The sequence below is a fragment of the Bubalus bubalis genome, chromosome 2 (assembly GCF_019923935.1).
Source record: "Bubalus bubalis isolate 160015118507 breed Murrah chromosome 2, NDDB_SH_1, whole genome shotgun sequence".
Lineage (NCBI taxonomy): Eukaryota > Metazoa > Chordata > Mammalia > Artiodactyla > Bovidae > Bubalus > Bubalus bubalis.
In genome coordinates, this window is record NC_059158.1 from 104,571,431 (window position 1) to 104,597,494 (window position 26,064).

The window sequence follows — 26,064 nt, forward strand, 5'->3', positions numbered from 1 at the left end:
TGCTGAGTTTCTTGAGTAGTTGAATGCTTTAAAGTGTTTGTAGGCTTCTTTTGTGCTTTATGGACAATTTGGTTGGGCATCACATAATTGGATGTTACATCTTTCCCTTAGAACTCTGAAGACATTGCACTATCTCCAGATACTAGTGAATGGTACTATAGAAAAGTCTAAGGCCACTCTTGTTTTTTCTGCCTTTATACTGACATAATTTATGTTTATTTTATCTTTCTTAAATTCTGTAACCTCATGAGGATATGTCTTAGTATTAATTGTTTTGAATTATTTTTTCTGGAACATTTTCTTTTTTTAAGTATTTATTTCTACCCTCCCAAAAGAGAACGTTTTCTTTATTATATTGGATTTTTGTTTCATTTGTTCTGTATCTTTTTCAAAAATGTCAAGGGTGTATTGGCTGAATCTCTTTTATTGATATTTTCTATATTGATCATCTCATTTCATCTCTTATATAGCTTTCAAAACTTTCCATTTTGTGTGCTTTTTTGCAAGCCCATTGTCTGTTTTCCTCACTTTCAATATTAAATGTTCTGGTTTTTGTTGCTTCTTTTGTGACACACACATATATATATATATATATATATATACACACATACATATATTCATATTTATAAATATAAATATACATTTTCTTAATCTCCAGCTTCTTTAGCTTGCCAGTTTGCTTTTTTATCTCTTTTAATTGTCTTATCTTCTCTTAGATATTTCATACTTTTCTTTGAGCCCTTTACTTTGAAGTAGCTCATATTCTTTATAATTTAAGCTGTGGAAAATTATTTGTGAGTTTTTCCTCTGTCTCCCAAGACAGTATCTTTTTTCATCTACCAGTTGCTTATGTCCCTTTACTCCAATCCTCAGTATAAATTCTTTGCTGGTTCATTTCTGGTTTGTACTCATATTTGAATGGTCTCTATTCCTTTAAAAACAGGTTTTTTTTTTTTTTAATTTTATTTTAAACTTTACATAACTGTATTAGTTTTGCCAAATATCAAAATGAATCCACCACAGGTATACATGTATTCCCCATCCTAAACCCTCCTCCCTCCTCCCTCCCCATTCCATCCCTCTGGGTCGTCCCAGTGCACCAGCCCCAAGCATCCAGTATCGTGCATCGAACCTGGACTGGCAACTCATTTCATACATGATATTTTACATGTTTCAATGCCATTCTCCCAAATCTTCCCACCCTCTCCCTCTCCCACAGAGTCCATAAGACTGTTCTATACATCAGTGTCTCTTTTGCTGTCTCGTACACAGGGTTATTGTTACCATCTTTCTAAATTCCATATATATGCGTTAGTATACTGTATTGGTGTTTTTCTTTCTGGCTTATTTCACTCTGTATAATAGGCTCCAGTTTCATCCACCTCATTAGAACTGATTCAAATGTATTCTTTTTAATGGCTGAATAATACTCCATTGTGTATATGTACCACAGCTTTCTTATCCATTCATCTGCTGATGGACATCTAGGTTGCTTCCATGTCCTGGCTATTATAAACAGTGCTGCGATGAACATTGGGGTACTTGTGTCTCTTTCCCTTCTGGTTTCCTCAGTGTGTATGCCCAGCAGTGGGATTGCTGGATCATAAGGCAGTTCTATTTCCAGTTTTTTAAGGAATCTCCACACTGTTCTCCATAGTGGCTGTACTAGTTTGCATTCCCACCAACAGTGTAAGAGGGTTCCCTTTTCTCCACACCCTCTCCAGCATTTATTACTTGTAGACTTTTGGATCGCAGCCATTCTGACTGGTGTGAAATGGTACCTCATAGTGGTTTTGATTTGCATTTCTCTGATAATGAGTGATGTTGAGCATCTTTTCATGTGTTTGTTAGCCATCTGTATGTCTTCTTTGGAGAAATGTCTATTTAGTTCTTTGGCCCATTTTTTGATTGGGTCATTTATTTTCTGGAGTTGAGCTGTAGGAGTTGCTTGTATATTCTCGAGATTAGTTGTTTGTCAGTCGCTTCATTTGCTATTATCTTCTCCCATTCTGAAGGCTGTCTTTTCACCTTGCTAATAGTTTCCTTTGATGTGCAGAAGCTTTTAAGGTTAATTAGGTCCCATTTGTTTATTTTTGCCTTTATTTCCAATATTCTGGGAGGTGGGTCATAGAGGATCCTGCTGTGATGTATGTCAGAGAGTGTTTTGCCTATGTTCTCCTCTAGGAGTTTTAGAGTTTCTGGTCTTACGTTTAGATCTTTAATCCATTTTGAGTTTATTTTTGTGTATGGTGTTAGAAAGTGTTCTAGTTTCATTCTTTTACAAGTGGTTGACCAGAGTTCCCAGCACCACTTGTTAAAGAGATTGTCTTTAATCCATTGTATATTCTTGCCTCCTTTGTCAAAGATAAGGTGTCCATATGTGCGTGGATTTATCTCTGGGCTTTCTATTTTGTCCCATTGATCTATATTTCTGTCTTTGTGCCAGTACCATACTGTCTTGATAACTGTGGCTTTGTAGTAGAGCCTGAAGTCAGGTAGGTTGATTCCTCCAGTTCCATTCTTCTTTCTCAAGATTGCTTTGGCTATTCGAGGTTTTTTGTTTTTCCATACAAATTGTGAAATTATTTGTTCTAGCTCTGTGAAGAATGCTGTTGGAAGCTTGATAGGGATTGCATTGAATCTATAGATTGCTTTGGGTAGTATACTCATTTTCACTATATTGATTCTTCCAATCCATGAACATGGTATATTTCTCCATCTGTTAGTGTCCTCTTTGATTTCTTTCACCAGTGTTTTATAGTTTTCTATATATAGGTCTTTAGATTCTTTAGGTAGATATATTCCTAAGTATTTTATTCTTTCCGTTGCAATGGTGAATGGAATTGTTTCCTTAATTTCTCTTTCTGTTTTCTCATTATTAGTGTATAGGAATGCAAGGGATTTCTGGGTGTTGATTTTATATCCTGCAACTTTACTATAGTCATTGATTAGTTCTAGTAATTTTCTGGTGGAGGCTTTAGGGTTTTCTATGTAGAGGATCATGTCATCTGCAAACAGTGAGAGCTTTACTTTTTCTTTTCCAATTTGGATTCCTTTTATTTCTTTTTCTGTTCTGATTGCTGTGGCCACAACTTCCAAAACTATGTTGAATAGTAATGGTGAAAGTGGGTACCCTTGTCTTGTTCCTGACTTTAGAGGAAATGCTTTCAATTTTTCACCATTGAGGATAATGTTTGCTGTGGGTTTGTCATATATAGCTTTTATTATGTTGAGGTATGTTCCTTCTATTCCTGCTTTCTGGAGAGTTTTTATCATAAATGGATGTTGAATAGAATAAAAACAGGTATTGCCTGAATAAAAGTAGGAGGTTAGATGCAAATATTCAGTAATAGGGAGTGAGAATAAAAGACATCAGTTTGCACTTCCATCCGGATTTTTTTAACTGAAACACTTCTTCACCCAAGATGGCTCCTTTGCTCTCGGCATATGTCTGACCTCAGTTTGCAGTGCCGTGAAGGTCATTGTGACTTTGAGGTCCTGTGAGTCATAGGGGCAGTTTGGTGACAACTCCTTCCTGTCTTCTTTCCTCCCGTTTGGCACAGATAATCTCGGCTAGGAAGCTGAAGATAAAAGCACGTTGATGGTTCCTCTCTCCTTCTGTGGTATGACCATGAAGTTCTAGAGGAACATCTCTTATTTTCTCCTAGGTAGATGCTTAAACATTATTGTTTTAATCAGTTTCCTTGAATTGGGTTTAGAGCTGTTCCATCCTTCGGGAAATCTTTGTGCTGCCTGAGATCTGAGGAGGTGTGGTTTGGCTGTCAGCATTGCTCCTCATTTGATTCCAGATATCACATAATTTGGTGGATTTTTCTTTCTTTTTTAAAAAATAGTTTGTGGTTGTAGCTGTATCTCTGTTTCATTGATGATGAGGAATTCATTATTTTTTGTTCTTTTTTTTTTTTGGTTTGTTTCTGGAGTAGCGACTAGGGTAATAGTGTCTTCCTACTGCCTTTTTTTGTTTGTTTTTTTAAACTTTCTTTACTGGCTCACTTGCTCCCCGTGCCTCCCTCTCATCCTCCCTTTTATTAAATTTCCTCTGTCTATACTTTCCCCTTCCCCTCTTTAGCTACTTACCCCTCAAATCTGGAGCTTTTCCCAAGATGCATTTTCAGTCCTTTTTTTGTTTGTTTGTTTTCCACCCTGGCTTAGTTTTATCTTTCTGAGTGATTCCATGCACTCCTGTCATTAATCTTCACCTCTAGTCTAATTTTTATTAATTTTTTGGTTTTCTTTCAATATTATTGAGATTTAAAGTAGCATTGTAGAAGTTTAAGGTTTACAGCATAATGACTTGGCTTACATATATTAGGAAATGGTTACCACAGTAAATTTAGTTATCATCCATCACCTCCTATTCTAATGATTTCTGGATTAGTAGTTTGGCATTGACTCTTCCTGAGCTCCACATGCTTACTAGATACAATAATACCTCAAAATTCCCTTTCAAAATAAAATTGTTTATGATGTTCCTTGCAAAGTGTGGTTCTGTTTACTCCCTCATGTAATAGAAACTCATTCTTCCAAATTATTCAGACTAAAGATGTCTCATTCAACCATAATTTTTCTTTCTCATGTTTCTCTCAAGTGCTAACTTATCACTTGACTAATGTTGGTTTCTCTTGTGTCTGTTGTGTCTTTGCATTGAGACTGTAAGTCCATTGGTGGCAGGCATCTGTCAGTTCACATATAATATGTAGTTTCTGAAAAATCGTTGGTTTAAATCCTTTGAATGCTAATTTTGCTTTAATAAAAGTCTGTTATCAAGATGGTTTTAATGTCTTAATCAATCATTTTGTGGCAATTTTACATAATTTGCCCTAATCACCTTGCCTAGGTAAAAGCTGTTTCTGTACTTATAACAGGGCTTCCTTGGTGGCTCAGTGGTAAAGAATCCACCTGTCAATGTAGGAGACATGGGTTCTGTCCCTGGATTGGGAAGATACCCTGGAACAGGGAATGACAACCCACTCTAGTAGTCTTGCCTGGGAAATCTCATGACAGAGGAGCCTGGTGGAGTACAACCCCAGGGTCACAAAAGAGTTGGATATGACTAAACAACAGCATACTCCTGCCTTCTCTTTTTCTTCAATTCACATATGTATGAAGAGTTTAAGACTATACCATTCCTCAGACTTCAACTTGGGTTGCTGAATTTGTCTTTCTTTTATCCCCATCCTCCGCACTCCCATTTTGATTGTTTCCTAAATGATCCAACTGTTAATCAGACTTAAAAATATCAGGGTCAGGGATTTTGACCATGGGTGATTTCTTTGTGAAAATATTAAGAAGCTAGTGATAAAAGAACTTAATGTTACATTTTAATTTTTGTTTTAAAAATTAGGTATCTGAATTAAACTTGCTTTATATTTAATGTTATTTTATATTGTTAATTCTTAATTATTATTTTTTGAATTGTGAGGCCCTTAAACATTAATTTTATCATACAAGGGGAGAGGAAAGCAATAAATGTCAAGAGATTAAGTACAGAAATCAATTGTATATAATACAGTAAAATCCTAGAGTCGACACATACTGGTGAATGTTAGCTGCTTGGTTCATGTGTTTCTATATTGGCATTGGGGACATAATCCTTTGAAACTATCATTGTAAAAGTGAAGATGTCATTGTAAAACTTAAGATTTTGACAATAAGAGCTGCTCTTCAATATGGGGAGCTTGTTGAATTTCTCATAAAACCACAAACCATAAACCTCTCTTGGAGAAAATCACTTTTGAAATGATCTGACATGGTTTTAGAAAAGGTGGGTCCTTCTGGTTTATGAGCAGGAGAGCTATTGCATTGTATTTCAGTGTTAAACTGCATACACAAGATCTAGATTTTAAAAAGTAAAGGACTTTCTTACGTAATTAATTTTAAAATGATTCATTATACAATCAATTTAAAGATAATGAATTTAATTTAGAGCAGTTTTAGGTTCAGAAAAATTGAGTGGAAGTTACAGAGGGTCTCTCCTCCCTAACCTCCCCAGCATCAAATCCCCACCAGAGTGGTATATTGGTTGCAATCCATGAACCATCACTGATCCATCATTATGAACAAATGTCCTTGGTTTAAATTAAGGTTCATTCTTTGTGACATTCTAAGTATTTTGGCAAATGTATAATGAAACATATATTCACCCTTATAATATATAAAACAGCTTCACTGCCCTAAAAATACCCTGTGATTCACCTGTTCATCCCTCCCTCTCTTTCCCACAGAGCCCCTGACAAACCACTGATTTTTTAAAAAATTTATTTTACTATCTCAATAATGTTGCCTTTTCTAGAATATCTTATAGTTGGAATCATACAGTATGTAGTGTTTTCACATTGGCTTCTTTTACTTTCTGCTAAGTCACTTCAGTCGTGTCCAACTCTGTGTGACCCCACAGACGGCAGCCCACCAGGCTCCCCTGTCCCTGGGATTCTCCAGGCAAGAACACTGGAGTGGGTTGCCGTTTCCATTTAAGACTATTCCATGTATTTTCATGGCTTAATAACACATTGCTTTTTCATGCTCAATAGTATTCCATTGCCTGGAAGTACCACAGTGTGTTTATCCAGTTGCCTTTTGAAGGATAGCTTGGTTGTTTCCAAGTTTTGGCAGTCTGAATAAAGCTGCTGTAAGCCTTTCTGCGCAGGTTTTTGTGTGGGTGTAAGTACTAAGGGGCATGATTGCTGGATTATATGGTAAGACCATATTTAGTTTTAGTTTTGTAAAAAACTGCCAAACTACTCCAAAAGAGGCTGTACCATTTTGTAGTCCTGCTACAGATGAAGGAGAGTTCCCGTTGCTCCACCACCTTTTCAGTATTTCAGGTATTTGTTTTGGATTTTAGCCATTCTAATAGGTGTGTATTAATTTATAATTCCCTAATGACATATGATGTTGAACATTTTAATATGGTTATTTACCATCTGTATATCACCTTTGATTGAATTGTTTCTTTATTGCTGAGTTTTAAGGGATTTTTTGTTTTTGTATATTTTGGATGAGTCCTTTATCAGATATTTTTTTGCAAATATTTTTGCCCAGGCTGTGCATTGTCTTCTTATTTTCTTGACAGGTCTTTTGCAGAGTGGAAGTTTTCAATTTTAGTGAAATCCAGTTTACCAGCTAACCTCCCTACCACCCCCCACCCCCACTTCCCCACCCCCTCATTGTGCCTTTGGTGTTGTATCTAAAAAGTCATGATCAAACCAAGGTCATATGCATTTTCTTGTGTATTGTTTTCTCAGTGTATTATAGTTTTGCATTTTACATGTAAGCCTGTGATCCATTTTGAGTTATTTTTTGGCGGACAGGTATAATGTCTATATCTAGATTCATTTTTTGCCTGTAGTGGTCCAGTTGTTCCATCAGCATCTGTAGAAAAAACTATTCTTCATTGAATTGCCTTTCTTCCTTTGTCAAAGATCAGTTGACTATATTTGTATAGGTCTATTTCTGGGCTCTCTTTTCTGTTCCTTTGATCTTTTTGTCTGTTCTTTTGCCAGTACACACTGGCTTGATTACTCTGTAATTAATTTTTAAAATAATAATTAGTAAAATATTTAAATGTTTTTTGTTGAGATTTGTGAAGTAAGTTATCTTTAACCAATTTCTGTTATTAAGTGTGAGATGATATATCATGTTATTTTTAGAAATAGATACGTTATTTGTAATCATTTTAGTAAAAATTATATACACTAGAAACACTGTCATAATAGAAAGAAATTGTAACATTTTTACTTTAAAGATATTATACTCTTATGCAGTAACTTGTTTTATATGTTCTGTTGGCTCTTTAATACCCATTAAAGAAATTAACTTTTAAATTATGAAATAATAGTTTAAATGTGATTATTAAAAAGTCTGGATTAATCTTCTGAAATACCGTCCAATATGAGAGATCAAGATACCTGTTCTTATATTTTTTTGAAAGCTGTTTGCTTTTATAGCATTAGTAAGAAATGATAATCACTTGCTTGAAGTATTTCATGGTGTAAGTCAGTGTGTAAACCCTTTAGTTTGTGAAACAAATTGAGCTAGATCTTAGAGGATGCTGATAAATACATGGCACATTTTTTTTTGGCTTGAGTTCTATTCAGGAGGAAAAAAACCTAACCAGTAATACAATATGGGGTAAGCACAGTATGGGTGGCAGTGTATTAAGCTCAATAATAAGCTGTAGTGCTGACTATAAACTAATCGTATCATTCAGCTAGTTTTTGCTCATGGTATCTTTTCCCTTGTTTATCAGAAACACAGTGAATTTACAATAAAAGTCATTATGAATTAGGATGATTGTCAGCCATGATAAGCTATGATGAAGGTATTTTTTATATCAGTTTTATTCAGGTATTATTTAGTTACAATAAACTGTACCCATTTTGAGTGGGCAATGTGATGAGTTTTCACAAAAGCACACAGTTGTGTAACTATGACCATAATATAATTTGGAACATTTCTGTCACCCCAGAAAGTTCACTTGTGCCCCCTTGAAATCAACTCCACCCACTACCTAGCTCAGTTTCCAGGCAATTGCTGATCTCCTTTCTGTATTTCAGACTGGTTTGCATTTTCTAGAATTCTTAGCAGTGTGTTTTGCTAAATGCAGAAGATACATGTTCTTGAAAAATTGATGGCAAATTGATTTTTTATAAAATGAACATGTTTTATTGTATTAAAAAATTTGAGAAGCTCAAATGAATTTCATTTGGTATTATTCCTAAAAATTTGGGTTTCAAGTTTTTCTGCCTTGCCTCCTCTCTGTAATAACTTAAATCTATATTGCGTGTAATTTAATATATAAAACCAACTCATGACACATTATTTTGTGGAGTAAATTATCCTTTAGTAGTTTAACTATTATCTCCTTGTTTATAAAAGTTGGTAAATGATATAAGAAATAAAAATCTGTAGATCCTGTTCTTCTTATTAGAATTTAATACCTTCTTTATTTCATACAGTTGTCACTCAACAAACAGTTTAACTTTGCTTTGTAAAAGGCCATTTGCCTTGTCCTTACGCCCTACTGCTCAGACCTCTGGGGATAGGAGAGTTAGGGTGGATAAAATAGCTCTTTACTTCATAACATTCTGTTCTTGTGGCTCCTCTTACTCATATGTAGTCTATTCTAAAGCAGCTGAGAAGTAGCAGTTGATCTCATGGAGAAAATAGCCCCACCAAAATGGAATATTAGATTCTTTTTATGACTAGTTTTTTAAATCAAATATACTGAACATTTACTCCTTTTTATAGGAAAGAGTTAAGAATCTTTTGCATATTAGAATGACTGGAGTTTTCTAATTTTGCCCAGAAATGTTCTGTCTAGAATTTATGCTGCTTCATTTATTAGTCATTTCGAAAGTAGCTCTAAATAAAAGCCAAACATTATGAAATGTTTTTTCATATTTGCTCCACCAAACATACTTAAATTTCTAGTTAATTTGGAAATCTTAAACTCACATAAAGACAAATAATCCTATTTTAAGCTTATTTAATATAGTAACACTCTGGGTAACTGACGTTCTACTAATGAAATCCTTAAGTAACTGGCATTTTGGAATGATAAGTGTGTATCTATTAAGAAATCCTGGAGATCTCTGTTTGAACCCTTCTTCGCTGAAGCCTTCAGAAAAAAGAAGGGTTTCAGAAGTCAGGTTGAGAGAGACAAACTATGTGGGATGGAACTAAATTTGATAAGAACAATAAATTTGAGAACTTTTTCTTATCAATTGATAAGAACAATAAAGTTGAGAACTTATATGGTGATTTATGATCCTTCTCAAAACCAATCAATATTTCCCCTCCCCCCACTTAAAAAAAAAAGTAATGCACAAGTTATTTTTAAAATTTCCTCATTTGGGAGGATGGTGTCCAGAAGCCCGAGGTGGCACTAGTAGTGAAGAACCTGCCTGCCAGTGCAGGGCTGCAGGCCCTGGGGTTGCACGAGTCAGACGCGACTTAGCAACTGAACAGTTTAACTAGTCACCTGTTACTGAACCTTGTAACATAGAAACATAGATTGTTTCTGCTTTTTAGTCTTCTGAAAAACACTGTCAGAACTATTCTTGTGAGCATGATTGATTCTTTCAAGTTCTTATTTTGTCAAAGTAATACAGTTACCTAGTCTAAAGTTCTAATTGTTGTGAATAGCCTATTAGAAAATATGATTGTGGGACTTGCCTGGCAGTCCAGTGGCTAAGGCTCTGCTCCCAATGCAGGAGGCATTGGTTTGATCCATGGTTGGGGAAGATCCTACATGCCACATGTCTGAGAAAGAAAGAAAATACAGTTGTGCCTTACCCACTCTTTCCAGTCTGCTTCTCTACAGGCAATCGTGTTTAACCTTTATCTGTTTCTTCTGATTATTATATATCTCTATATTGCTAAATTATATATATATATAGTTACCTTTTGATTCATTTCTTTTGGATATTGCTTGTTGACTTTATAGTATAGACTTTGAGGATTTTTCATTTTTATACTTCCATCTTTTCTCAACATATTACAATATTGTTAGATTACAACTTTTGGCTAACTTGTTTTTGGTGTTACATTATTATACTTTTCAGATATTATTTATAACTAAGAATTATAATGAACTGATGAGAAATATGCCTTTGATTTTTTGTTTTTCATGAAGTTAGTAATGCTTTGTTTTTTCATTTATCTAGCTTTTTTGTTACTCAGTATTTCTTTCCAGGAGCTTCCAGGAGCTTCTTAATCTAATTTTCTATAAGGTGAAACATATTAGGAAATTTGTTTGTTTCCATTTTTTTTTCTTGAATATATGTTTCTGGGAGACTGCCATTCTCCTTCCATCTCATTATGTAGGTGTGTTCTTGTCGTGTGCTTTTCTTTTGCTGTTAAACTAGAAACTCCCTTTGTCTTTTCCTGAATCTCATATTGTTTTCATTTTTCTTGTTTTATTCCTGTATTTTTTGTGGTATATATCTTGTAATTTTCAGAGAAAGGGTACATGAGAGAAAAATATCTTTATTCAGTTTTCTCACTTGATTAAAGTGTTGCCTGAATAATTACAGTTTAAGTGGAAAATCACTTTCCTTCAGAATTTTTGCCGGAATTAATACTGTCTTCCTGCTTGCAGTTGCAAAGTCCAGAGCATTTTGATTCCTTGATTTAACCATGTAAGAAAAATAAGTGGAAGGGAGAACGTCTTGATTCAAGGATATAGGGTATTTTTTCTTTTTTTAAACTTTAAAGATGAAGAAGATGAAAAAGGGATTCAAGGCAGAGGGACTGGCAGAGGTCAGGTGACTGCAAGGTGTCCACTGTGTTTAGAGAATGGGGATATATAGGTCCATGTGAGGAGAGTACAGGAAGCAGCTGAAGTGGGGTAGATTGAGGCTTAATAATGGATGCTAATGGCCTGAAGCTTTGCATTTGTTTTGTGGGTACTGTTTCACCTGACTCCATCAATTGTATGAAACCTTCCTTGACTTATGGTCGGCAAAATGAATCGACCTCTGGTTTATCCTCTCTTAGTACTTTGTGCATGCACACTTGTGCATGAATGTGCAGGCACACATGCATGTGTGTGTGCACACACATATCTGTTTAAGTATCTATGTGCCTTTCTTCCACATTAGAAGAGATTTTTGTGTGTGGATGAGACATAATTAGGTTTGAGTGAAGGAAAGCACAGCAAGTCAGTTCTTAAAATTCATGCTGGCTGGAATGCCGGTGAGAACTGGAGGGTGAACCGGAGGAAGAAGGATTTAAAGGAAGAGAAAACAGAAGGTTATTGCGTTGTCCAGATTTGAAGAAATAAGCCTCTGATGTAATAGTCTTCTGAGAGTGGGAGGGATATTTTTTCCAACAGTTATATTCTGATCATGCCCAGGGGTCTCATTATTCTTAATTTTGGAATACTATATTATTTTTATGTATTTTGTACACATTTTGCTTTAAACTTTTTTCACTCTTTGAAAATAGTCTGAAACAATTTTAACTCTTGCTTTTATTAAAATTTAGAAACAAGTGATGTTTTGGTTACCCTATTATATTAATGATGTTCTGAAATACCCTCTTAATTCTATTTAGTTTAAGAAAAACTCTAAATAGAGAATTTTGGATGAAAATAATTGGTAAAAATATATTCTTATTCTAGTAGATTTATTGTTTAAGAACCTTAACCTGAGTATTACCAAAAAGATTCTTTAGTAAGATGAATTTTGAAATATTATTAGAACTATCCTTTATTGTTATAAAAGTGACTATTCACAAAATTTCAAAATTGAAAATAAGAACTTTTTACCAAGTTGAGTGATTATTCAGATAGTAAAAGAGTTAGTTAGATGGTTTAAATGTTGTGTTTGTGTGTTTACTTATTGGTTGACTGCTTAAAAATACAAATATTTGTATTTTTAAAAATGTACCATATAACAAATTTTTGAATAGCATACTACTGATAAGTGTTTACTTTCCAAGATGCTTTTTTTTGGTTAGTGCTCTGCTAAGAACAAGAGACTAATGTGTTTAGAAGTTATGATGCTAATTATAATTTATTAAGCCCTTACTATAAGTCAAGCTCAGGCTCAAATATTAGTTAAGAGACACTGTCTTATTTAAAAGCACCCCCTGAAGAGTTGGGTTTAGTTTATTATTACATGAGGAAATTGAGACCCAGAAAGGTTTAAGTTTCTTGCTCAAGATTAAGCAGTTAGCAAGTTGCAGAGCAGGCGATATTTGTCTCTGCTTTATGTGTGTTTTCATTATTATTTCTTATGAAATATTATGGCAAAGATCTTAAGGGATATGAGTCTTGTATGTGGCATCATTTGTGAATGGTGTATATGCCTCCCCAGTCAGCAGGTGACTATTTTGTTTGCTTATTTCTTATAGTGGATAACTTCTCTCTCTCTCTCTTTTTTTTTGATCCTCCTAGCACTGGCCATTCTCTTGCATGAATGAAAAAAGTTGGGCCAACATAAGTTTATTATTTATTTAGTTTTTGCTTTTTTATATCCTGTTTAAAAAATAACAGTATTTGAAAAACCCTCTGTACTTATTAGAGACAACATTGGTATCCTCATTTAATGTGTGTGATTGATAGGTATAATTTTATGTTTACTTTTTATACTGCCTTATACTATTCTTTCACAAACCAAGTAAAGCCTCTCCAACTGCTATTTCTCCTCAGTGGTATCTTAAAGGAGTCACAACATGTTTCTTCCTGAATACCCAACAGTTTAGTATTCTTTCAGATGTTTTGCAGGGCTTCAGCAAGTCGTTACAGTGAACGTCTTCAAGAGGCAATGCGGTAGGCAGAGCGCAGCGGCCGAGACACCTGTAGAGATCAGCGCACCTGCCCTCAAGCAAAAGCTAGTAATTAGTTGCTCAGATTCCCTTGCAAACTTCCCAGTGTTGTTGCACATGAAACACAAAGATCACAGTGATGCTGTCATGAGCTTCGCACTGTTGGAGTTGTTTATGCCCATTCAATTTTTAATGTTCTATAAGACATTTTGATGGCAACCCTGAGCCCAGAGGGATTTGCATGCTTGATCAAACCTGTGATGATTTAAATATAGAAATAAAGAGAAACCTTTGGATTACATTGACAACATGTTAACTTTTAGGATGGCATTAGTGGAAAACATTAACACGATCCTGGAGGCAAAGTGGCGTTTGATCAACCTTCATCACTTTTTTGCTCTTTGACAGCAGGTACAGCTTCAGTAAATCTAAACAAGTTTTTTAAGGCGTATAGATCCAAGTGCATGTGGCTATCTGGATGGTATCGTCTGAATATTTTAAAAGATGATTTTATCCCAACCACTTTTATCAAGATTGAACTACTCTCATATACCAACCTTTTAATTCTACTACATTGTTACATGCAGTTTATATTGCTAAAGAATGAGATGGTAGGGGATTGAATTTTAGTAAACTACTGTAGTAAAATATGAATTGGATATATTGGGGCCAAAGAAATTTGTTACTCAAAGTACTGGAAAGTTTTTGTATACCTTTGTTTTTAATTTTAACACTATATGTATCCTAGATACTATGTGGGATAAAAACTAGTGGTTTGCTAGGTAGTTTTAAACTCTGGGGTTCAGTTCTTTGATTATTGTGTTTGTGTGTGAGTGCTCAGTCATATCCGACTCTTTGTAACCCCATGGTCTGTAGCCCACCAGGCTCCTCTGTCCATGGAATTCTCCAGACAAGCGTACTGGAGTGGGTCGCCATTTCCTTCTCCAGGAGATCTTTCTGACCCAGGGATTGAACCCACATCAGTTGCCTCTCCACTGGCAGGCAGGTTCTTTACCAGCTGAGCCACCAGGGAATATATTGTGTTTGTATATGTTATTAATAAATAGTGTTACTAAAGATGATTCTTAAATATATGTAGCTTGAAAAACAGTGTAATTTCTAATATCATAGCAAATTTGGTTCAGATTTATTCTAAGAAAAAAATAACTATAGCACCTCATCATTTAAGCATAGTATGGTGGATATATTAATACATGCTTTCTAAACCGGTTCTTAGAGACAAATGTGCATTGTGGAGTTGTCAGATTAGAGTAAAATTAAAGAAGATGTTATACAGCCCTGGACTATCATTGACAGAGATGCTAGTGAATTCAATCAGCCCATTGTGCCTCACATTTTCCTGTATTAATACATAGGTAGAATCTTCCAGTGGGCTTCTGAGAATAGTTTCTTCTTAGTTCTTCAAGAAAAGTGAAATGAATGATGAATGAAAAAGCTCACCTCTAGATTTTACATTTGCCTGCGTTTCTTAGCCATAAGTCGGCCTCAGCATGGATGGTTCTGGGAATACTCCACTTGTGAAATGATGTCTGTGATGCTACCACAGACAAAGTACTTGGGTATGTTAACTGCAGAATGCTTTGGCTAGTTTACACTACATTGACTTTCAGGAATTTCACAGAAGTCGTTCCTAAGAATTGACCTTTGGAATTCCTAATAACTTCATGTAAATATTGCGTATAACATTTGCAGTCTAATATAAATGCTCCGTGTGCCCTGGGTCAGTATCTTATTTATCTTTTTATCCTTGATGCCTTACTCAAAGAGATCAGTCATTGTTGATTGGATCAGTGAATGACTGAAAATACTGTGCAGTGCATAAAAGTAGCCTATGGAAATACTATAGTAAAGGGTGGAGCATATGGAATATTTTTTGTAATAGAAATGCCTTTTTTATGTGTACTTTTTTCCAGTATAATCCTTTTTTCCTAGAATAAGTAGCTGTGATTTGACTTTACGTTTTTACTATCAGTGCGTCAAAAATATTCTGTGAAAAAAGATTTTGTATTTTTACTGTACTGAAGTGAAATTTTTCTTACTCTAAGTGAGGACCCACGGAACTTAGCTTTGTTTTCTACTTCTCTCTAACCCTTTGTTTCTCCCCCTGTTCTGGACAGACTTTTCATCCTGTTTCAAGATAAGTTGGACTTCCTCCTGATGTCATGCTTTGGTCTCTGAGCTCATCTCATAAACTTCTGAGTTTCTTCGGTTTTTGACTTAGCAGTTTAGAACTAAATTATATGTGTTTCTGTATTTTGCAAAGTGTGTATCTACATCCAGTAACTTCATTACTGTGACTTTTAAATTTTTAAAGTATTAATCTTTTTCTTTCTCATTTATAGCAGTAGTCACACCGTACATGCTAGTTAATCTCTAGCTTTGTAGTAGGAAAATAAATTTCCAGAGAAAGTGAGAAAGACAAATAGACAGAGACTAATAGGGGAGAGGGAAAGAGAGAAGACAGGAGGGAGGAGGGAGGAGAAAGAAAGGGAGGAAGGGAGGAAGGAGAAAGAGCAGATCAGCATATTTTGTGAAACAGGGAAAGAGCAAGGATTTCCGAATTTGAAAATCCCGAGTTCAAATTCTGATTCTGCTTCCTTGCTTTGTAATGTTCAATGGATATAAATGATAGTAGTATCTACCCGGTAGCTTGTTGTGTTAAATTAATTAATATATATAAAGTGTTTGTTAGTGCATTCTCTGGCACATAATATGTGCGTGGTCAGTCGCTCAGTCATGTCTGACTCTTGTGACTCCATGGATTGTAGCCCTCCAGGTTCCTCTCCATGGAATTTCCCAGGCAAGAATCCTGGAGTGGGTGGCCACTTCTTCTTCCAGGAGATCTTCCGCACCCAGGGATGGAAGCCATGATTCCCATGACTCCTGCATTGGCAGGTGGATTCTTTACCACTGAGCCACCGGGGAAGCGCTTACAAATCTTAGCTGAGTGTATTATTTTGCAGATGAGGAAAGTGAGGTTTAGAGAGCTGACCAGTGGTCATTCAGTAAGTAAATTGTGGAGAGTTGATTGAAACCCAGATTCTTCTTACTTTGTAGCTGTGTTTTTCAAGCATTAATGTATCTCAGAATTTCCTGAAGGGTTCATGAAAATATAGACTACTGGTCCTACCCAGATTTCCTGGTTCAGTAGGTCTGGGTTGGGGCCTGGGTATTTGCATTTCTAATAAGTGCTCAACTGCAGCTGTTCCCACTGCAGGTCTAGGGACCATACTTTGAGACCCAATGCCCCTTAGCAGTATTTCTTAACCATAGCTGCATGTGTAAGAAATCACCTGGGACCTTCTAAAAATTATTGATGAAACCAAAATCTCTGATCATGTGGTTTAAGTATTACCTTTTTGTTTGTTTTGTTTTAAGGCCTCCAGGTGATTCCATTGTGCAGCCTTTGTAGATTCTGCAGATTTTCATTAGACCTGGGTACCAAGCAGAGCACTGGCCTTGAACACATTCTGGGTGCTTGGTGAGGCAAGGCCACAGTAGTGTATTGTTTTTGTCCTGTGATGATTGAAAACAATTGCTCCAGCTTAGAATCCTTTTATTACTTTAACTCTTCTCATTATTTGTGTCTGTTGCTTGGGTTTCTCCATCCAGCTACATGCTCCCTATGTCTTGAATACATTCATCAATCTGTATTTTTTGTTACTATTTGGTGGAAGGAACAATTTAACAACAATTGACTTGAACTACAAGGTAAAGAAAGGAATGTAATGTATCTAATTAAAAAAATCACTTTAGGAACCTACTGGACTTTTAGAATTCTAAATTTGCTGTTTATGAGATGCTGTTGGAAACCTTATGTTTTTATTTTAGGGTACCCAGTTATTGGTTAGAAGAGATTATGATAGCTGGTACCTAGGAGTACATTAAAAAATGCAGCAGATTAATTGATAACATTTCAGTCATTTCTTCTGTTACTTGGTTCGGTTGATAAATGTATACAAACCAAGGCATCCATTACTTGATAAGAATGGGCAAAATACCACATAATTTTGTTAACCTTGAAGCAATGAAATTATAAATCCCTATGCAAATGATGAAGGTTATCATTATCTATCACTCCTTTTTGATACCTTACAGACTGTTAATTCTTCTCTGTCCTGCTGAGTCTTATTAAAACTTTTGACTGATGTACTTTTATTTAGAATTTACCAATTTAAAACACTTGCTTCACACTCTTACCTCTAATTTAACTAGGCCATTAAACATAGTATTTTGCAAAGAGAAAAAGTCAATAACTGTTTCTTTAAAAAAATAATCGAAATGAATTTTAAAACTCTGCTTAGAGGTGAGCAACTGCTGTATACTACTAGGTCTTTTGATAGTTGATTTGTTCCTTTAGTATGCAAATTTTAGGTTTACAAAGATCTACAGCTTTTATTTAAGAAATATGCCTGGAGGCTAGATTGGTAAGCTTTAGGGAGATATCTAGTTTGGTGTGAAATAAATAGTTGTGAAAGGATTGCAAGAATTGGGTCCCAGAACATGAAGAGTAGAGCTGAGACAGATTGAGAAAAACTGTATTTTCATTTCATTTGGCTAAAAATACCACTAAATTAAAAATGAAGACACTGAATGATGGCAACACAAAGCAAGTTCATGTGAATAAGCCTTTTTGGGGAGTAAATTTTGTGAAAAGTTCTGACTTGTTAGAAGTTTAAGGGAAAGTGTTTACTACATCCCTGACAGCTTTATAGCTTTGGGTAGAAGACTCTCTCTTGACCAAGGAGGAAGGAACAAGTCACTCTGCTGTGTAGTCAAGTCTACGGCATCACTTCTGGTCAGCGAGATGACAGATGTCACAGAATCTGCTCACAGTCAAAAGAAAAGGACTCAGGATTACTTTCTTAGATTGGATGCTGTAGGTTAAGCAAATAGTGTAAATAGATTTCTAGCTTCGGGGAAACTTTGCATCACTGATCTTTTGACATCTCTGACATGTTTTTTCTCAAACAACTTAAAAAAAAACTTACAAGATATATTTCTCTGTTGATAGCTTATAGCTGAGGCTAAATTCCTAGATTCTCCACCAGTCGGGATCACTCTATGCATGTCTTTACATATAAATAGATTTCCATACCTTTTCCTACTCAGTATTGTTTTATTTATTTTTGTTTTTGAACTTCAGGATTATTTTTACAACTTTTGAATTATCACTGTGTTTACTGGGTCCGGGCTTGCCTGGTGGCTCAGACGGTTAAGTGTCTGCCTGTAATGCGGGAGACTCAGGTGTCAATCCCAGGTTCAAGAATATCCTCTGGAGAAGGAATTGGCAACCCACTCCAGTATTCTTGCCTAGAAAATCCCATGGACGGAGTTGCCTGGTGGGCTACAGTCTATGGGGTCACAAAGGGTTGGACACGAGCGACTTTCACATTACTGGGTTCAAATTGAAAAAGTATGATTTCAAAGGTTAGGCCCAACACTCATATTCTTTATACACATGTAACCAGTGTTGGACTTTCCAGGTGGCTCAGTGGTAAAGAATCCGCCTGCCAGTCCAGGAGACACAAGAGACATGGATTCGATCCCTCGGTTGGGAAGATCACCTGGAGTAGGAAATGGCAACCCACTCCAGTATTCTTGCCTGGAAAATCCCACGGACAGAGGAGCCTGGCGGGCAACAGTTCATGGGATTGCAGAATTGGACACTACTGAGCCACTAAGCACACAACCAGTGTTACTCTTTTTGTGCGTCCTTCTGAAGGATTTGACTAGACGGTGGCTCCTTATTAAATATGAAGGGTATGAAGTACTCTGTCGTCAGCCAGGTTTTCAGGAATGCTGTTCAGAACCTGTCAATTCTCTCTCTAAAGACTGAGTGTGTATCATGAAATCCTAACTAGTCTAGTGTGGATTTTCATGTTTGGAGATAATGAAGTTGCGATTCTTTGTCTTCCTGAACAGCTCTTCTGACCTCATCTCTGAAGTGAAAAGGTCTGATTAGCTGTCCTCACAGTCCCTTCTCTGCCTCAGTTCTCTAAGTCCCTGACTCACTTTGAGAATTGGAGTGAACATCTCTGTGATGTACTAGATAGATGCAGGCCGTTTTCATATGCCTTGGTCACATCATTTTGCTTTATATCATGTGTCACACATTGAAATGGTATACTGCCGATAGATTTGTCTTCCATCATCCTCTCTGCTCCAAAATTAAGCTCCAGCAGGGCAAGCTGTGCTTGTCTTATTCACTGATGAATTCCCAGCACCGGATGGAGCCATGCTGAGAGATGCTCGGGAGGTGAATGTCGAAACACACTACTCAAAAATTTTATTTTTTAAACTTTTAATTGGAGGATAATTGATTTACAGTATTGTGTTGTGGCTCAAATCAACCATGAGTATACATGTATCATCCACCTGCATCTCCTTCCCACCCTGTAGGTCGTCACTGAGTGCCAGACTCAGCTCTCTGTGTTATAGAGCACCTTCTCACTAGTTATCTGTTTTACACATGGTTAAACACACTATTTTTTTTTTTGAGAGACTATATCACATAATTGTTATTTGAAATAAGCCATCTTTAAAATAAATTTTTTTATGACTTTCACATATTTTTATTTATTAGTCTTGCAGCCTGTGGGCTCTTAGTTCCCTGACCAGGGATCGGACTCGCACCCACTGCAGTGGAAATGCTGAGTCTTAACCACAGGACCACCAGGGAAGTCTCTGAAATAAGCCAATTTTGAGGTTTTTTTTTTTTCCCTCTTCCCTTGATATATGTCTTCTCGGTGTTTGTTCATTATTGTCGTTGTTTTGGTGAGACCTCAGCTCCAGATCCTGTCTTGGCTGTGAATGCTTTCCCATCTTGTTCATAGTTGATGTAGGGAAGGTTCTCTGACCTGTTTGTTTGTTTGTTTTTCCTGGTGTAGGTTATTGTGACTCCGATTACTGTTTTGAACAATTCTTTTAGGAGATGTGTTTGGCTCCTCCTGTGATTTTTGTGCTAGGTAAACTGTTGGGGAGCTTCTCTTTTTTGCTTGTCATGTAGGCTTCTTTTGGGATGAGTTGCTGTGTTAGTTCTGACCTTGCTAGTGTGTATATACCTAAGGATTCTGATTTTATTTTTATTTATTTATTTTTTTAAATGAATTAATTTATTTGGCTCTGCTGGGTCTTAGTTGCAGCATGCAGGATCTTTGGTGGTGGCATGTGGGATCTAGTTCCCTGACCAGGAATCAAACCTGGGGCCCCTGCATTGGAAGTGCCAGAATCCTAGCCACTAGACCATCAGGGAAATTCCAGGATTCTGATTTTAATATAAACAGAAGATGCAAGTCAGAATATCCACCCTTGGGTGTATGGTGATATCGTTGTCTTCACTGTGCATGGCAGACAGAGAACATGGGTCTGTGTGAGTTAAGTAACAGTTTAAACTTGATGTTATGCTCTTCCAGAAAGGAGTGTTCTTAAGGTGTTTACCCCAGATCTACAAGTGTTTGTGCACCTCCACCATTTCCCTGGTGTGAAACCCGCAAACCTGGACTGATTATCCATATGCATTCTAACCTGCCTTTGAGATTTTAGACTATACTCAGCAGAGGTTCTTGACAGTTTTTTGGATTATAGACCTTTCTGCAAATCTCATGAACTATTGACCTTCTCCCTAGAGAGAAATACATTTACATAAACCCACACATTTTGCATATCTCATTCAGGAGTACATAGACTCCTGAAGGCTGTCCATGTACCAAGGTTAAGGAGCTTTAATCTAATTACTTTTTTTTTTGGTTATAATTAATTTGGGAAATCCTTGGAAAGACTGAAAAAAGCTTTGATTAATTAAGTCTCAGAATATTTTTATTCTTAGAGGTTCTTCTATCTTGGGTTGTCCAAGAATCAGACTACTAGATCATTCAAGTAAACTCTTGTTCAGGTAAGGATTCAGAATTCCGATTGGATTTAGTTTGAAGATAGCAACTTTACTATGTCTTTTGTGATTTCACAGGTATCTCTGCATTAGCCAGGTTGGACAAATATATAGAGAGACATCACTGTATCTGGATCATCAGGTAAGCAAATGGGATTTCATTTTTATTTCTCCACCAGTGAAGTCCCCTGGCAGTATGTGGTCATTTCCTATTATCTACTCTTCTCTGCAGTGTGAGTCAGTAAGATGATACATATTTCTAGGAAGAAAGAAGAATATCCTTTCTTAAGTTTTATTTTATCTCATCATTATTTCATATATTCACACTTCTATAGTAGATAAAAATCCCTTGCTCTTCTTTTTATGTATATACTTTGGAGAGTTGTGGACAACTCTCAATGTTGTTCCTTGGTTGTCAGCCGAGTTATACGCATTTAATTCTTTAATCTTTCTTTGTAATTCAGTCAACTTGGCTGCTTTTTCCAGATTTCTGCCCATTTCATCTGCATCATTAATAAACAGAAAACACAGGCTATCGCCTGACTTCTATACCTTTCATTCTTTTTGCTTCCTGGTTTTGCCTCGTATTCCCTGCTGAAATAAAGCCAGCCAGACAGCACTCTCTGGACCACTTTGGCAATACATGAATGCTTTGCCTACAACCGTCAGTGTCCCATGCGGTAATAGCATCTGCAGTGTATCTTGGAGGAAAGAGAGGAAATGCAAAAGGAGAATAGTGAGGAGCAAAATACTGCTTTTTTTTTTTTTTTTTTTTTTTGGTTATATGGCATACTTACCCTTGCCACCCAGAGCAAATCATTGTACCTGGAACCTTTGTTGCAGGTTTTGTTGTCCCAAGGTATTGTGCATGGGCACTAATTTACGTGAGAGAAGCATGTATATTGTATGAAGTTTGACCACTGTTCTCTCAGTTTCTTCTTCACATCCTCCCTCCCCCGTTGCCTTTCCCAACACTGATTGTGACTTGCTATCAGAATCTGTGGCCATGAACAAAACTGGGCAGGGGATCATTGTGTCAGAAATTAGATAGGCTCAGGTGGTAAATGCTCCATGCCTCCATGAGTAACATCTGAGGCGAGTGCTTTAGTTCTTGCTATTTCTGTAACAGCCATTGGTCTTCTTTTAACAGCTGATTCAGTGGAGATGTGCAGGAGGAAGGGACTCACAGACCTTTGGTGCTATTCATCAATGCTGTATTAGTTTCACAACTTCTCTCCCCGCCTGATTGGCAGTGAGAAGCATCCTGCTTCTAGATGATGCTGAGCTAAGTGTAAAATATGCCAGCGTGGGATCTGGGCTTGTCATAGTGCATTCTTTCTTTTCATTTGGTTTGTAGGAACTGGACCTCTACCTCTACTTATCTTGTGCATTAGAGAGAAAAAGGTCATACCTCTAGGAGCAAATGGCTTATGGTATTTTCGGTCTCCAGATTTAGGTAGTAGATTTAGTTCAAGCTTGCAGCAGCACACACTTAGCTTTCTCATTTGTGTTAGCTTTGCTTCTAGTACAGAATTGAATAGGATAGAAAAGACGGTTTTCCTGTTTGTGTCTGTGGCAACTTTGTAGATGATTTGTGGTTTAATCCTTTAAACATTTTTGATCATTTATCACCTCTTTCCCTATAAAGGCATAAAGTATTCAGATTCTAATGTCATAATCTTTTAGTCAGATTATTTAGTTTTGGAGAACTCAAGGTCACAATAGCAGCTGACGCAGTTGCCTCTGAAAAGTGACCTAAAATTTTTAATACTTATATTCGTTCTTTTTCTTGGTCAGATTTTATGGCATTCCTTCATACCATCAGATTTTAAGTAAGATTATGTGCTGATGTATCAATCATGTACTTCTTGGTCTGTGGCCTCTTAAACAGGTAAATGTGTGACTTGGACCCCTTTTAAGTCTGATTTCTTAAAATGTTAATCTCTCACATGGCTTTTAAACTGTTGACAATGTTGTACTCACGCTAATTTCTTCAGGCAATTGATCCATTCTTCAGCATAACTTTTGTTTCTTGGGTCTTTTCAAGACCTGTCAAAGAAAACAAAATGCTAACCTGACTTTAAAGGGGCAAAAAAATTACCCCCCTCTGTCCTATATTATTCTTTGTTCTCTATGTGCATCAAAGTGACAATCCCACACTGTCTCAATTGAGGGAGTCTAGCGCAAAAATAAAAAACAGCCTGGCACTGTTCTAGGCTGGCAGCCAAAATGTTTTGTGTAGCTTGGTTCTGGCGGTGGTTTTCATAAGGCAGAGGGTGTGCCCTCCCAGCATCACTGAAGGAAGGCAAACAGGCTTTAGTTTTTCCTCCTTATACCATTTGTTTTCCCTCTTTCTTCACTTAGAACACCATCATGAAAAAAAAAGAAAAACCAACTTAAAAAAAAATAGAGACATTCTCCTCACAACTTCCATGTTTACTTAATAGCATTGTTCCTTATAGAAGGTTGTGCTCAATTCGCCTTTTCCAGCTCTTCTAGAGATCCTTGCAGTCGCATTTTTGCCTCACTTTTCACAAAACCCTTCTGAATGTTGCCCACTTGGGTCATGTTGACATAGTGTTTTTGATTGGTAGGAATCTTGTCTTGCTTTACAACTTATTATTTGAATTGAAACTCTTGAGTAATATTTGCTTATATTATATAGATTTTTATGCCAGGCTATCTCTTGTTGAGACCGAAAAACTTGCTATTGTTTTCTATTTTTGTCTAAAATTCAGAGTCAGTTCATATCTTTTATAGATAGAATCTCATTTTTGGAATGTTTGACAAATGTAGTTAGGTAAGCAAGTGAGCTTCCATTAAATACAAGGATGTGCATTAAAATTTTTTTCTTCTGAAGTCAAAATGCAAGGTAAACTACAAAAGTGTTTTTAAGTTTCCAATTTTTTCTAAATTTAGTTAGTAACCTACTATTACAAGTGATGTGAGAATGTAGCATTATGATTTTTAAGTAATGATTTGAAGAGGAAACTAGATTTTCACTATGAGCAACCATTCAATGAAATTTTCTAGAATGTTCCTCAAAATGTAAATGATTTTTGTTGTATTAAGCAAAACAAATGATTCACTTTCAGGTGATCTATTTTAAAAATTAGTGTTTTTTTTTTTTTTTTCAATACATTCAGAGTAAGAATAGTTAAATAGGCCAAATGTGTTTTCTTAGGAGGAGATTGATATTTTGATTGACCTTTATTTTTTAAAATTGTTAATGATTTCTGGCAATGAGAAAATTCCTTTGGGAGTAAAAACTTACATAGATTTGTAAGTGTACGACAAATATGACTAAAAAGAAAGTAAACAGTGGTTTGTGTTAAAATGATTAATGTGAAACATTTTTGTACATGCTGGAAAATATATGGATACATTAAGATAAACATGTGCAATCTAAAGTTTTTTTTTTCCCCCAGAGATTTTTTAAAAGTTTAGAACATGTTTTAAAATAATTAAAGAATTTGTAAAACAGGTATATCAGAGGTATGCATTAAATAAACTCACCTGTTATTTTTTCTCATTCTTAAGACAGATTCAGCAACATACTGGCTCATTACTATAACAAAACAAACAAATACTCAAATTGATTTGTACATATAATGCACATGTATTAAATGCTATGATTCTCAAGTCCCCCCCAGTGTGTTTTTTTTTAAACTTGTATGTAAGTGGCTTGTCTGTAGAGCAGCTCAAATGAATCTGGGTGAGGTGCTTGTTAAGTTATATTAATTACATCTTTAGGTCAACATTTTAAGCCAAAGGAACATGAAGCTTTTGAGAAGGAATGGCAGTAAAACTGTTTTTTTCTCTTGGTCCAGTTAAGTGCATGACTGTCTTGAGTCCTTTGTGTCAAGGTTTGATAATATTAGAATTGGAAGTTAAAGAAAATACAGACAAAAACTCTTTCTTCCTGTGTGTTCACTTATGTTGAATGTTAATTTTGTATTGAATACTATTCATTGACTTTAAATACATTTTCTCCATTGGTATACTTTTTATTTGCAGTTAAGCCCCTTTATCTGTTTTGTGGTAGGAATATATCTTTTGATGAATTAGAAACTGCAACATGAAAATTGTGCTATTTATTTGTTTATTCTAATTACACACAGAGGCATAATAGAAATATATCTAAGACCTATAATGTTTGAGCAGTGCTTTTGATAAATGTTACTGAGTTTTTCATTTTTGTAAGTAATAAATTCTACAGTTTTGTTTAGATCAGGCTTCATATCAAGGCTGCTATATCTTTATGATTTGATATTATACAATTTGCAGAAATTATGATATAGAAGCTTAGTCATTATATTTGCAGAAACATAGAAAAATAAATGTATTAACGGATGCCAGCAAAATTGGATAAATACCAAATTTATTATTTTAACCATAACTTTATTATAGTACATACCACATTTATAATTAGAGCCAATATTTTATTTCATTTGAATTTTAGTACAGATTTTAAACCTAACTTCTAAAAAGGGGCTGTTTGATATCAAATATTGGTAACATGTGATGACAAATAGTGATTTCTAAGCTTATGTGGTCAAAAATATGAATGATTTTCCTTTAAGCATATAGTACATACTTCAGTGTAAAAGTCAATAGAGAGTATTCCATGAAAGAGTTTATATTAATTCAGTTGTCTGATTCTCCCCTTAGTATTTGATACATTTTAATTCCCTCTCCCAACATCTTATATCATCATTCTGTAAAATACTTTCACAAGTCTTTCATATGTTTTCTGTGGCATCTCACACTGCTCACTTTTTATCCATGGTACCATATGAATTCCCCATTTCAGGTTTACGCTGCATATTTTAAGCTGCTGATAGTATAAGTAGATCACAAGG

The 26,064-nt window shown here is 35.7% G+C and overlaps 1 protein-coding gene and 1 non-coding gene across 9 annotated transcripts in view; one reads left to right on the top strand and one right to left on the bottom strand.

Annotated features, from left to right (window-relative positions):
* GTDC1 (glycosyltransferase like domain containing 1) overlaps positions 1-26,064 on the top strand; it is a 453,460-nt gene that overhangs the window by 63,806 nt on the left and 363,590 nt on the right. For 5 of the 8 annotated variants that reach the window (XM_025276812.3, XM_025276818.3, XM_044935732.2 and 2 more), the window contains one exon: positions 21,281-21,344. The exons of the other annotated variants lie outside the window; for them this stretch is intronic. The gene's annotated coding sequence lies outside the window, so the exon portion shown is untranslated. The remainder of the gene's footprint in view (positions 1-21,280; positions 21,345-26,064) is intronic. 8 annotated transcript variants of the gene reach the window in all.
* Positions 20,496-20,569, bottom strand: TRNAE-UUC. Its single transcript has one exon. It is a non-coding gene; the product is annotated as a tRNA-Gly (tRNA).